The 12,158-nt window shown below is 46.2% G+C and overlaps 1 protein-coding gene across 11 annotated transcripts in view; it reads right to left on the bottom strand.

Annotated features, from left to right (window-relative positions):
• JADE3 (jade family PHD finger 3) overlaps window positions 1-11,347 on the bottom strand; it is a 159,767-nt gene extending 148,420 nt beyond the window's left edge. Inside the window, exons 1-3 of one of the 11 annotated variants that reach the window (XM_051827043.3) lie at window positions 11,184-11,347; window positions 6,443-6,573; window positions 4,741-4,872 (exon numbers count right to left, since the gene is read on the bottom strand). The gene's annotated coding sequence lies outside the window, so the exon portion shown is untranslated. Of the gene's footprint in view, window positions 1-4,740; window positions 4,873-6,442; window positions 6,574-10,553; window positions 11,163-11,183 lie in introns of those variants that run through there. The other 10 variants (XM_089324410.1, XM_008272526.5, XM_089324409.1 and 7 more) reach the window with 10 other exon arrangements.
• Window positions 11,348-12,158: the final 811 nt, after the last annotated feature.

The raw sequence follows: 12,158 nt of genomic DNA, 5'->3' as shown, positions 1-12,158 counted from the left end.
TTTACACAAGTGCAAAGGGAGTTCAACTGATAAAACAGTCTTTGCAACAAATAGTTCTGATACAACTGGATATCCACGTGCAGGAAAACAAACATATACTTAACATTCATGATGTGTAGGAATGCAAAATGGAAGAACCACTTTTGAAGACAGTTTGGCAGTTTCTATCAAAGAAAGACCTAATAATCTCACACTTTCAGGTATTTATACAAATGAACTGAAAACGTATATCCACACAAAGATCTATACCACAGCCTTATTCATAATTGTCCAAAAGCTGGATGAAACCAACGTGAATGAATAAATTGTCGCACATTCATACAGTGGAGTCTTAATCAGCTATAAAAAAGAACAGGCTAATAATAATTCACATAATATGGATGAATCAAGTAAAAGAGGCTAGACCAAAAAGAAACTTCATATTATACAACATTCATATGACATTCCAGAAAAGGCAAGACCGAAGTTAAAAATTCAGAGGTATGCTACCATGAGGCATTTCTAGCAGGAAAACAGTTGTTGGACTTTTTTTTTTAAATAGAGATAACTCTAACCAGATGTCAGTTCATGTCACCATCATCATCTCTTTTAAAATATATTTAAATTTTAAAATAGGGAAATATATTCACACAGCTTAAAATTCAAAAGGTATATACAAAAATCTATACAGTCAAAGTCTCCCTCTCACCCAGTACCCTTAGCCATGCATACCCCCAAACTGTCAGTGCCTTGAATATCCTTCCAGAGAATTTTATGTCTATGTCGGCAAAGATGCACAATAATATTATTGCCTCCATTCACTATCTAGTTTACATAAAAGGTGGAATATAATACACAGTGCTGTTTCTTGCTTTTTTTTTACTTTGTACATCTTGGAGATCATGCAATATCAGTGTAATATTCCACTGTATAACAAGCCTTGGTTTATACTAAGATATCTTTTGCTATTATAAGCAACACTCCAATTAATATGCAAATATTTGTTGAATAAATCCCTGGAAGTCTTTGCTAAATCAAATGATATGTGTGTTTATAAATTTGTATAGCTCTTTCCAAGTCACTGACTTTTAAAATATCAGAGATTTTAAATTTTTATCCTTGAAGGAAAGAAGAGATACTAAGATTCTACCACCAGGCAATTTTGTGTAAGAATACACAACTCTAAGATATACAAAATGAACCTTGTACTCAGTTTCCAACATGCGTGCATTTTTATGTAATGTGTTTCAGACCACAAACTGCTGTAAAGCCTATTTAAATTATGTGACAAGTGTTTCCTGAGATCCTCACCAGCAAAGGTCAAGAACTAATACCTTAAATTGGTGGTTCCTGGACACTCACTTCACAGTACAATGCTGAATTCTTCACTGCAACTAAAAGGAGATCTTTAAATCCTTTTTTAAAAAATTATTTATTATCACTTTATTTGAAAAGCAGGGAGACAGAGACACAGAGATAGTTTCCATTCGCAGATTCACTCCCCAAATGTGCCACAAAAGCCAGGAGCTTGGAATTCAATCCAGGTATCCCATGTGGGCAGCACAGACACAAGTTCTTGAGCTGCCTTCCAAAGTGTGCATTAGCAGGAAGCTGGATTGGAAATGGAGGAGCCAATAATTGAACTAGGCATTCAAACATGGGACATAGGCTTAACAAGCAGTGTCTTAACCACTCTGCCAAAAGCCCACTCAAGAGATTTTTATCAAATAAAACATGAGGGTACTTCTAAAAATTCTAAAAATGTGTATTATGAAAAAATTATGCATAGAATCAAAATTTGTGCACCAAAATGAGGCTTTATTTTTTTAAAAAAAATTTATTTATTTGAAAGAGTTACACACAGAGAAAGGAGAAGCAGAGAGAGAGAGGAAGAGAGAGAGACAGAGGAAAAGGTCTTCCATCCACTGAAATGGCTGGAGCTGAGCCGATCTGAAGCCAGGAGCCAGAAGTTTCTTCCAGGTCTCCCACCTGCATGCAGGAGCCTAAGGACTTGGGCCATCTTCCACTGCTTTCCCAGGCCATAGCAGAGAGCTAGATCAGAAGCAGAGCAGCCAGGAGCTTTACTGGCTACGCCACAGCACCGGTCCCTAAAGTTTTCTTTTAATACCATTTCCATGAACTTTTTGAAGTACCCTCATATCAATGGAGAATGTCTTGTCTTTATTACAATTCTAAAGTAAGGATCCCTTCTCTTAGGTAAAAATTATAAATTACATAAAGATTTCAAAGAAAGGCTGCAAATATTTTTCTCATCTCTTAGGTGTTGGTAGATTCCCAAGTAATCGTCTTTTTAAAAATTCATTTGAAAGGCAGAGTTACAGAAAGAGCTCTAGGGAAAGAGAGAGAGAGAGAACTCTAGAGAGAGAGAGAGATCTTCCAGCCACTGGTTCACTCCCCAAATGGCCATGATGGCTAGAGCTGGGCCAGACCAAAGCCTGGAACCAGAAGCTGACTAGAGGAGACCATGTAGAGTAGAGATGAGCCATCCCAACTTAAGGCCTCTTAGATCAACCAGCCCGCCAATCACCAGATGCACGAGCAAGAGCAAACTATATCATCCAGCTACCAGCTAACAATTCTTGCCAAAATAGCTAACTGACACCGGCCAGTTAAAAGTAAATATGTTTGGAGCTGGTGCTGTTGCACAGTGGGTTAAAGCCCTGGCCTGACGCGCTGGCATCCCATATGGGTACCAGGTCTAGTCCCATTTGCTCCTCTTCTGATCCAACTCTCTGCTACGGCCTGGGAAAGCAGCAGAAGACGACCCAAGTCCTTGGGCCCCTGCACTCGCGTGGGAGACCCAGAAGAAGCTCCTGGTTCCTGACTTTGGATTGGCTCAGCTCCAGCTGTTGCAGCCATCTGGGGAGTGAAATAGCAGATGGAAGACCTCTCTCTCTCTCTCTCTCTTTCTACCTCTCTTTGTAACTCTCTCAAATAAATTAAAAAATCTTAAAAAAAAAAAGTAAATATGTTTATGGCCCAGTACACATGGGAAGGGGAAGAGAACAACTGGTTTTCCTCCTGTGAAGTTTCCGCTATATGTAAGAAATGATTTCAAACAGAAAAATCTCAGGTACCCAGATGAGAAAATTATGTAAGCACTGAAAAAATAGTTGTGTCTTCCTAGATTCTCACAAATGTGCTGTCTGTCATCATAGATGGCACACACACACACACACACACACACAAAACAAAAGAATTTCCATTTAGTCACTAAAGTATTTTTATCATGACATATTTAAACCAAAGTCATATAATCAACAGCTCCATTTCTAACATTGAACAACTCAGGTTTCCAGGAATTGCTTTTTCTACCAATCCATTTTTTTTTTTTACCTATTTGACAGGGCTCAGTAACAACTGAAAAAAACTCTCTTCACGCCATTAGATATACGAATCTAATTAAACCTGCTTCTAGAAGCACTCTGAATGACCAGCTTCTTCGAGCATCATAGCAGTTCTTTTTAGCCATGTTAATTGTGGGCAGTAAAAACTGTTTAAGACCTACATATTTGGCCCAAAACATTGCCTGTATTGGATCACAAGGTGGGATACTGAAGGGGAAATGACATTGTGAAGCCATTCTTACTCAGGCCTCACTAGATGCTTTCCCATAACACACACACACACACACACACACACACTATTTAAGAAAAGATAGAAAACACCTTCCAGTAGCCTCCCATTATCCTTGGAATAAAACACAAGCTCCTTAATGAAGTCCCACAAGACCCTGTCAATCTTCTGCCTACATCATCTCTCTTTCCCCAGGACCTAGCCAAACCTCTGTGGATCCTTTCCTTATCATATCTCTCTCCCACCTCAGTGCCCTCACAACACCTGCTGTTCCCTTTTACCTTGCTTACTGCTACTCATTCCTAAGGCTCCAAGGGCACCTTGATAGGTCTCCCTCACAGAGGCATTTTACCTCTTACTTGCTGTGCAACTTTGGGCAAGTCACTTGTGCTTCACTTTTCTGAATCTCACATTTCAGAGAGATATCCCATGTTAAATACTTAGCACAGGGGCCGGCACTGTGGCGTTGTGGGTAAAGCCACCACCTGCAGTGCCGGCATCCCACATGGCCACTGGTTCAAGTCCCAGCTGCTCCACTTCCAATTCAGCTCTCTGCTATCGCCTGGGAAAGCAGTACAAGATGGCCCAAGTCCTCGGGCCCCTGCACCCACGTGGGAGACCCGGAGGAAGCTCCTGGCATCTGATCGGCTCAGCTCCAGCTGTTGTGGCCAATTGGAGAGTGAACCAGTGAACTGAAGACCTCTCTCTTTCTTTCTGCCTCTCCTTCTCTGTGTAACTCTGACTTTCAAACAAATACATAAATGTTTTTAAAAAACACTTAGCACAGTGCTCCACACACAGGAAATGGTCAACAAATCATTGCTGCTGATATCATTATTATCCCATGCAGTAATCTCCACTACAGCCCTTAGTACAACTAGAAATTAGATATCTATTTGTTGAAAAAATGACAACATCCCTTTGGATCCCACATTAATATCTAATACTTTTCATGCTATTTTCCCACATACTGCATTTTTGCAGGAAAGATGAAATGAATATTTACAGATCAACTATTACCTCAATTAATTCTCACTACCACCTTCAGGGATATGGCTTGGCATATGAAGAACTTGGGGCACAGTGAATTTAACCAAGTCCTAGTACTATTTCTCCACATCAGCCCCGTTACTTTCTTCAGTTGGCTGCCTTTTGGGTTCTTACCTTCTTTTTCCCAAGCCTAGCTATAGGACCAGGTAAGTTTTCCCCAGGACCCTTCTTTCTTTCTCTCTGCCAAGACAAGCACGGAGGCAGTTCTGATGGCAAGAGACTTGCTGCCCTTGTCCAAGACAAGACCTACAAGGGAGGAGGCAAAAATAATTATTATAGGAAGTCACAAAGATATGCCAGGATTTGAATCCAAGTTGGCCTGGCCCCACAGCCTGTGCTGGGTATATGAAATCAAGGTCTCCCCTAACTCATGAACCATGTCATCTAAGAGCAGCAGGCCTCAGGGAAAAAAACTGCATATACACATTAACATCCACCCCAAATGACTCCCAGGTGTCTATTCTTCAGAACCTGCTGTGGGGTAGTGGGTAAAGCTGCCGCCTACAGTGCCAGCATCGCATAAGGGTGCTGGTTTGAGTCCTGGCTGCTTCACTTCCAATCCTGCTCTCTGCAATGGCCTTGGAAAGCAAGATGGAAGATGGCCCAAGTCCTTGGGCCCCTGCATGGGAGACCCAGAAAAAGCTCCTGGCTTCAGATTGGCACAGCTCTGGTCATTGCAGCCATTTGGGGCATGAACCAGTGGATGGAAGACCTCTCTCTCTCTCCCTCCCTCCCTCCCTCCCTCCCTCCCTCTCTCTCTCCCCCCCTCCCTCCCTCCCTCTGCCTCTCTGCCTCTCTGTAACTCTGCCTTTCAAATAAATAAATAAATCTTAAAAAAAAAACCTTAACCAGGCTGATGTTCCTATGACACCCTATGAATCCCTTCAGCAAAGAACTCTTCCCCTGCCTGTGAGAAGATTCCTAACCTCCTTTCCACTAAATGCTGAGCTCTTAAAGGAATGAATGTCTTTTACCTCTTATACTCCTAGCAAACAGAAGATACTACTTGTCTGCTGAATGAAATGAAATGAAAATCATGAATATTACGTCATGACTATAATGTTGGAAAGTGAATTTTCCTAACAGTATTAAAGTTTGACATACTCAGGAACAAACTTGTCAAGAATGGTGAGAAAAGGGGATTCTCTGAACCATAATGAACAATGATTTCTGTATCTTGCCCCTCCGATTTCACAATTATAGGCAGACTTCACTCTACCTCTGGGGCCTTGCTTATCACCAATTTTTTGTTATACCCAATAGCTGCATCTGAGCCATTGTTCACAACAGGATGTCCTTGACAAGTACCAGTCTCTCAATGGTTACTCTCAAATGGTTTAGAAAAAGAAACAAAAAAGTACATGATAAAACAAATGAGAGCAAACTGTTAAAAACTGGTGACCTTGGATAAAATGAAAAGAGTGAGTTCTCTGTATTCTTCTTGCAACTTTTTTTGTCATCACAATATTATATCAAAGAAAGTTTCCAAAAATCTACAAAACAGTAAGTTTCCCAGGAAATTCTAACACACACAGTCCAGTGTGTACTGGTCATCCTGATAACATTCTCTTGTCATCTATTCCAAAAGATACATTCCAGGCTTCAAGTATCTTTGCCTATCAGCTAATATCAAAGGACAAGTAGCTCTTTGGGTAGCAGGGCACAGTCATGGTTTATGGGTTGGGACAGAGACTGAATTATGTGCTGCTTAAAGAATATTCATGAACTCATAGGATCTCTTATTTGCCAAGCCTTGTGCTATTTCTCCACATCAGCCCCGTTACTTTCTTCAGTTGGCTGCCTTTTGGGTTCTTACCTTCTTTTTCCCAAGCCTAGCTATAGGACCAGGTAAGTTTTCCCCAGGACCCTTCTTTCTTTCTCTCTGCCAAGAGAAGCACAGAGGCAGTTCTGATGGCAAGAGCCTTGCTGCCCTTGTCCATGAAAGACCTACAGGGAGGAGGCAAAAATAATTATAAGGGAGTCACAAAGATTCCAGAAAACAGAGGATGAGGATTCAAAGCACTAGTTTCTTGGCTTGTAACAACCACTTGCCAGCACCATTTTATTCATTCATCACTTCTATCCATTCATCCTAGATCCTTCTCACCTATTACGTCAGAATGCTTCAGCTTTCCCACTCACTGGAACAGGAACAAAAGAAACTGTGAGCTATTCAACCATCTTCATTTCAGGACAGTGCTAAATTGTTGTCACCCAACACCTACCTATGAAGATATTTCAAAAAATTTATGGAAAATGAATTTAAAGTTATGAATTTATTGAGGCAGGCATCGTGGCACAGTGGTTTAAGCCACGGCTTGCAACTCCTACATCCCATATTAGAGTGCCTTGTAGAGTTCCAGTTACTCCACTTCCAATCCAGCAGATGGTGGCTCCAGTGCTCAGGCTCCTGCCATCCAAGTGGGAGACCTGGGTGGAGTTCTAAGCTCTTGGCTTTGGCCTGGCCTAGCCCTGGAGAGTGAACCAGTGGATGGAAGATCTCTTTCTCTGCCTATCAAGTACATGAAAAAATAAATGAGCATTTAAAATTTTAAAGTATGAATTTATTGTGGTACAAATTTTTTTCATATGTGAAATATGTGCATTATGAAAAAACTATGCATGGATTTCCAAAAATTTGTCCAGCCCTCTGTATCCCTGATCAAGGCTTCTAAGAGCCCTCTGTAATGCTGTCTTCAAGAACATCTGATGTCTCCTGCCTCCCCACATTTCCCCCAGCAAAAAGAAGAGGTGGCTTTGTGTAGCTTAGCAGAAATGGGTTGTTATGTTTGGTGGAATGCAACAGAGGGGGGAAAAAGCATTATTTCTAAAAAGGATGTCAATATATTTTTAAAGATTTATTTATTTGAAAGACAGAGTGACAGAGAGAGGAGAAGACAGAAAAAAAAAGTGTGAATGACTGAGAAAGATCTTCTATCTGTTGGTTCATTCCTCAAATGACCACAATGGCCTGGCTAATGTCAAGAGCCTGGAACTCCATCTGAGTCTTCTATGTGGGTCATGATCTGCTGCCTTTCCAGGCCCATTAACAGAGCCCTGGATCAGCTTGGACTCCAACTGGCGCCCCAATGCCAGGGTTACAAGCAACAGCTTAACCCACTGTACCACACCGCCAGTCCCCTTTGTTCTTTGTATTTCACCAAACCATACTTCTCAGCTATGACAGCCCTACCCCACCGCCAGTCCTGCTCATGGAAATTTCCATGCAGGTTTGGTCACAGGTGCTCCTAAGGCTGCTCCCAAGTCACTCCTGGCTTTCAGCTAATCAATGGGAGGCCCTTCTCCACTTTCCCTACCTGGGACCAAGACTCACACCACACTGCCAAGACTAACCAATATGGCCCATTAAAGAGGGGGAGACAAAGTATAGATTCTAAAACAAGAATACTGCAGGCTGGCGCCGCTACTCAATAGGCTAATCCTCCACCTGCGGTGCCGGCACTCCGGGTTCTAGTCCTGGTCAGGGTGCCAGATTCTGTCCCGGTTGCCCCTCTTCCAGGCCAGCTCTCTGCTGTGGCCTGAGAGTGCATTGGAGGATGGCCCAAGTGCTTGGGCCCTGCACCCGCATGGGAGACCAGGAGAAGCACCTGGCTCCTGGCTTCAGATCAGCGTGGTGCACTGGCCGCAGCGCGCTGGCCACAGCGGCCATTGGGGGGTGAACCAACGGAAAAGGAAACCTTTCTCTCTGTCTCTCTCTCTCTCACTGTCCACTCTGCCTGTCAAAAAAAAAAAAAAAAAAAAAAAGAATACTGCAGCCATGAATATGCCAGAGTCGGATTGGACAACAAATGCAAGGAACTGTTCCAAGGCAACATTACTAGAGTAAGAGCTCTTCTTAAGCAAACAGTGTAGAGAAGAGAAAAATTGAAGAAAAGGTGACAATGATGGTAGCTAAAATTGAGAGCTTAATTTTTATTTTTAAAATTTAATTTGAAAGGTAGAGTTACAGGGAGAGATACACAGAAAGAGCTCTTCCTTCCACTGGGTCACTCCCCAAATGGCCGCAACGGCTGGGGCTGGCCAGGCCAAAGCCAAGAGCTTCATCCGGGTCTCCCATGTGAGCACGGGGGCCCAGGGACTTGGGCCATCTGCTCCTGCTTTTCCAGGAGCATTATCAGAGAGCTAGATAAGAAGTGAAGCAGCCAGGCCTGGAACCTGCATCCATTTTGGATGCCAGTGTCCCAGGCTGTGTCTTAACCTGCTATGCCACAACGCCAGCCCCAAATTGAGAGCTTAAAATATGCTGGGCACTGAGAAGCACTTGCCAAAGATCTCAGGTAATCCTTGAAGAGAGGGTATTATCCTTCTACAGTTCAAGTATTTAAGCTCAGGGTTCACTTTAAATGAATGAGAAAATTATATGTTATGGAAGTAGAATATGCCTCAGCTAAACAAAAAGAGAGAGAGAGAGAGAGAGAGAGAGAGAGAGAGAGAAACATCTATTTTCACTTATCCGGAAAGTACATGATGCTATAAGAGCATGTGGACTACACTACTCAAAGGGTACCAAAGGATACAAAGACGGAGATCCACTGTCCCACTGTCTACAGATGTTATGAAAATATTAAACTAAATAAAACCACGATGCTTTGTTCAGGCCAGATTCCTCTCTCATGCCCACCCCCAGGCTGACAAGAAGTGGCTGCAGGGAAGGTATTTAAGAGAACTAATCTGGGAAAGTGGATTCTGGTTGCTGAAACTAAGCAAGGATGTCGTGCAACCAGTTTTTGCCTAAATTATTTTTCACTACTTTCTCAGTGTAGAAAGCAGCCGGCAGTTGTCCTTATCTACTGAACACAGGGAATGAGGTCGCCTTTCCCTCCAGGCCACTGGAATCACCGTCAGCACCGTTCCGATTTCTTACACAATCAGATGGTGGAGGGGTGGGGAGCTCATCCTTAAGATGCACAGATAAACACAAGGCACAGAGAGAGAAAAATAAGGGGGGGGGCACCTCGCGCACATCTCCGGCCACGGATTTCCTTGCAACTCGGAAAGTCAGAGGTGCGGCCAAACAAGTTTCTTGCCAAATCCCTAAGAACTACACATGTCCCAGGGCTGCACACGATGTAAACTTTTAAACATGCCTTCACATACCAACATCACTGCCACTCACTCGCGATCCCGCCCCCCTCTCCTCCTCGCAAATAATAAACGCAGGTTGCCCCTCGTGCAATTTAAACCTAGATTTTACTGAAGCGGTGGCTCTGCTCTGAAAAGCGGGAAAGATCGGAGGCTATTTAAAATAAATAAATAAATAACTAAAATCCCTGGCCCTCACCGCGGATGGGATAAAACGAACCCGAAGGCTGGAGAAAAGTTAACAACTCTGCCGTGCCCAGTGGTGGGAAAATTTCCCCGTAACTTGCCAAGCCCTCGCAATTTTCCCACCACCACCCCCCACGTCCCGCCCCACCAGGACCGCTCGGTCCGGTCCTCCACGGCCTCGGACCCGCAGCGTCCGAACAATGACCGGAGGAGAAGGGAAAGTTTGCTGGGCGCCCGCGCTCCCTCTCGGTGGGCACCAGGCTCCGCCGGGGGTGCTTCGCTGCTCTCCCCGTACCACCCCTCTAGCCGCTCGCCTCTTCCCGCCCCCAACACCGAATCAGCCCGGGCGCGCCCTCGCCCCCTAGAGCATCCGGCCCCAGGCGGCAGGCAGAGCAGGTCCTCCCGCCACGGGTCTGGCCCCGTGAGCCCCGAAAGCAGGCAGAGCACGGGTGGTGAGGGCGGGGAAGGGGGCGCCGAGAGGGGGCACCGGAGGGAACGGCCGCAACAGTTATGGCGCTCAATTCCTGCCCGGTGTAGCCTCGAGCCGCCGCCCCCGCCCCCCGCCCGAGCTCCCCAGCACTGCCCCGGCCAGCACCGGGGCCACCGGGCACTTTAACTCAGCCCACACACGCTCTTACCCGAAGGCGCCCGGCACGCTGGAGGCGAGCGCGATGGGGAAGCGGAGCAGCCGGGAGAGCGGCGAGGCCGGGACACTGCTCCCCACGCCGCTTCTACTCACCGAGGCCGCCACCCCGGCTGCTCACCCGGCGCGACGCCCCCTACCTCACTCGCGCCGCGTCTGGCCTGTGTGGCGCCTACCTTGGCGCAGCTGGGTCGCTGCTCCTTCCTGGCTCCACGCCGGGCCCGGCAATGTGCCGGGCGAGTCCGCTAGGGGTGGTTACCGCCCCCCTCGCCGCTCGCTTTCTTCTCTTCCCTCCCTCGCACCTGCCCCCTAATCTCCTCCTCACCCCCCGCCTCCTCGCCCGGCCGCCTGATCCGCCGGGGCCGCCCCCCGCGTCTAAGCTCCCGCCCTCGGCCCTAGTCCGCCCGGCCCGTCAGGCCTCCGCGCTGGGCAGGCGTTTGGGCGGCGGCAGCCACGGCGGCTGAGGCGGCCGTAGCGGCTGAGGCTGCTGAGGCCACTGAGGCGGCTGAGGCGGCGCGGAGCACTATTGTATTCCTGACACTGTGCGCTCCCACGCTCCGCCTCTTCCCTTTCCTTCCTCCTCCCCGCCACTCCTCCCCCACAACGCCGACTGCGCTCGTCCTACCCAAGTGGCTCCCCGCCGTCTGCCCGCGGCGCGCTGTTCTGGCGGGCTGGGAGCAGTCGCCAACGCTACCGGCCTCGAGGCTCCGCCCACTTAGAGCTCCCGCACCCGAGGCGCCGCGCGGCGCTCCAGGTGGGTTCTCCTCCCCTCCGCCGAGGAGCCCGGCGCCCCCGCCCCCAAGCGCTGGAGAGGACGCGGTGGCGATGTCTGGGCTGCGTCGAAATACAAACTCAGCTTTTCTTGGCCCCTTCCAACTTTAAAGTTCTGCGAGTGGAACTCATATATAAACCCGGCAGTCACTATTGATTTACGTCGTTACCTATAATAATAAAGCCAAGGTGGCTATCATTTGTTCAACTGTAAGCACAAATAGTTTATGATGTGTAGCTTTTTTTTTTTTTTTTTTGGTGTCAACTTAGGTAGGCTACAGCCCCCAGTTATTCAAACACTAATCAAGTGTTGCCTTGGAGGTATTTTGCTGATGTAATTAAAGGTTCTTTTAAATCGGTTGACTAAAAGTAAGGGAGATTATCCAGGATAATCTGGGTGAGCCTGTCGGAATCGGTTGGAAAGCCTTTAAATCGGGTCTGAGTTATCTGAGAATGTAAGAAAGAGAAGAAAGTTTGCTTTTGGATGACAGTTTTGGCCCGTATCCATTGGTTCCAGCCTCCTCTTTATCTTCCCTGCCTGCCTGCCTGCCTGCCTTACAGATGCTGGACTTGCTTAGCCAGCCCCGCAGTTGTGTGATAATAGCTTCCAATGAATGCATGAATGAATGAGGAATATATAATTTCCTACTGGTTCTGGTCCTTTCCTTGAATATGAACTGGTACAGATGTTTACGAGCAAAGTTTGAAAAACATTTATGTATTTGAAAGCAAGAGAGATAGGGAGAAGCAGATCTTCCAGCTGATGCTTCACTCCCCCAGATGGCCACGAGGAGCCAGGAACTTTGTTCTGGTCTCCCAGGGGGTGGCA

Source organism: Oryctolagus cuniculus, chromosome X (assembly GCF_051225735.1).
Source record: "Oryctolagus cuniculus isolate XC-2025 breed Fujian yellow rabbit chromosome X, ASM5122573v1, whole genome shotgun sequence".
Lineage (NCBI taxonomy): Eukaryota > Metazoa > Chordata > Mammalia > Lagomorpha > Leporidae > Oryctolagus > Oryctolagus cuniculus.
The sequence above is the reverse complement of the archived record's forward strand: the minus strand, read 5'-3'. Positions and strand labels throughout refer to the sequence as shown.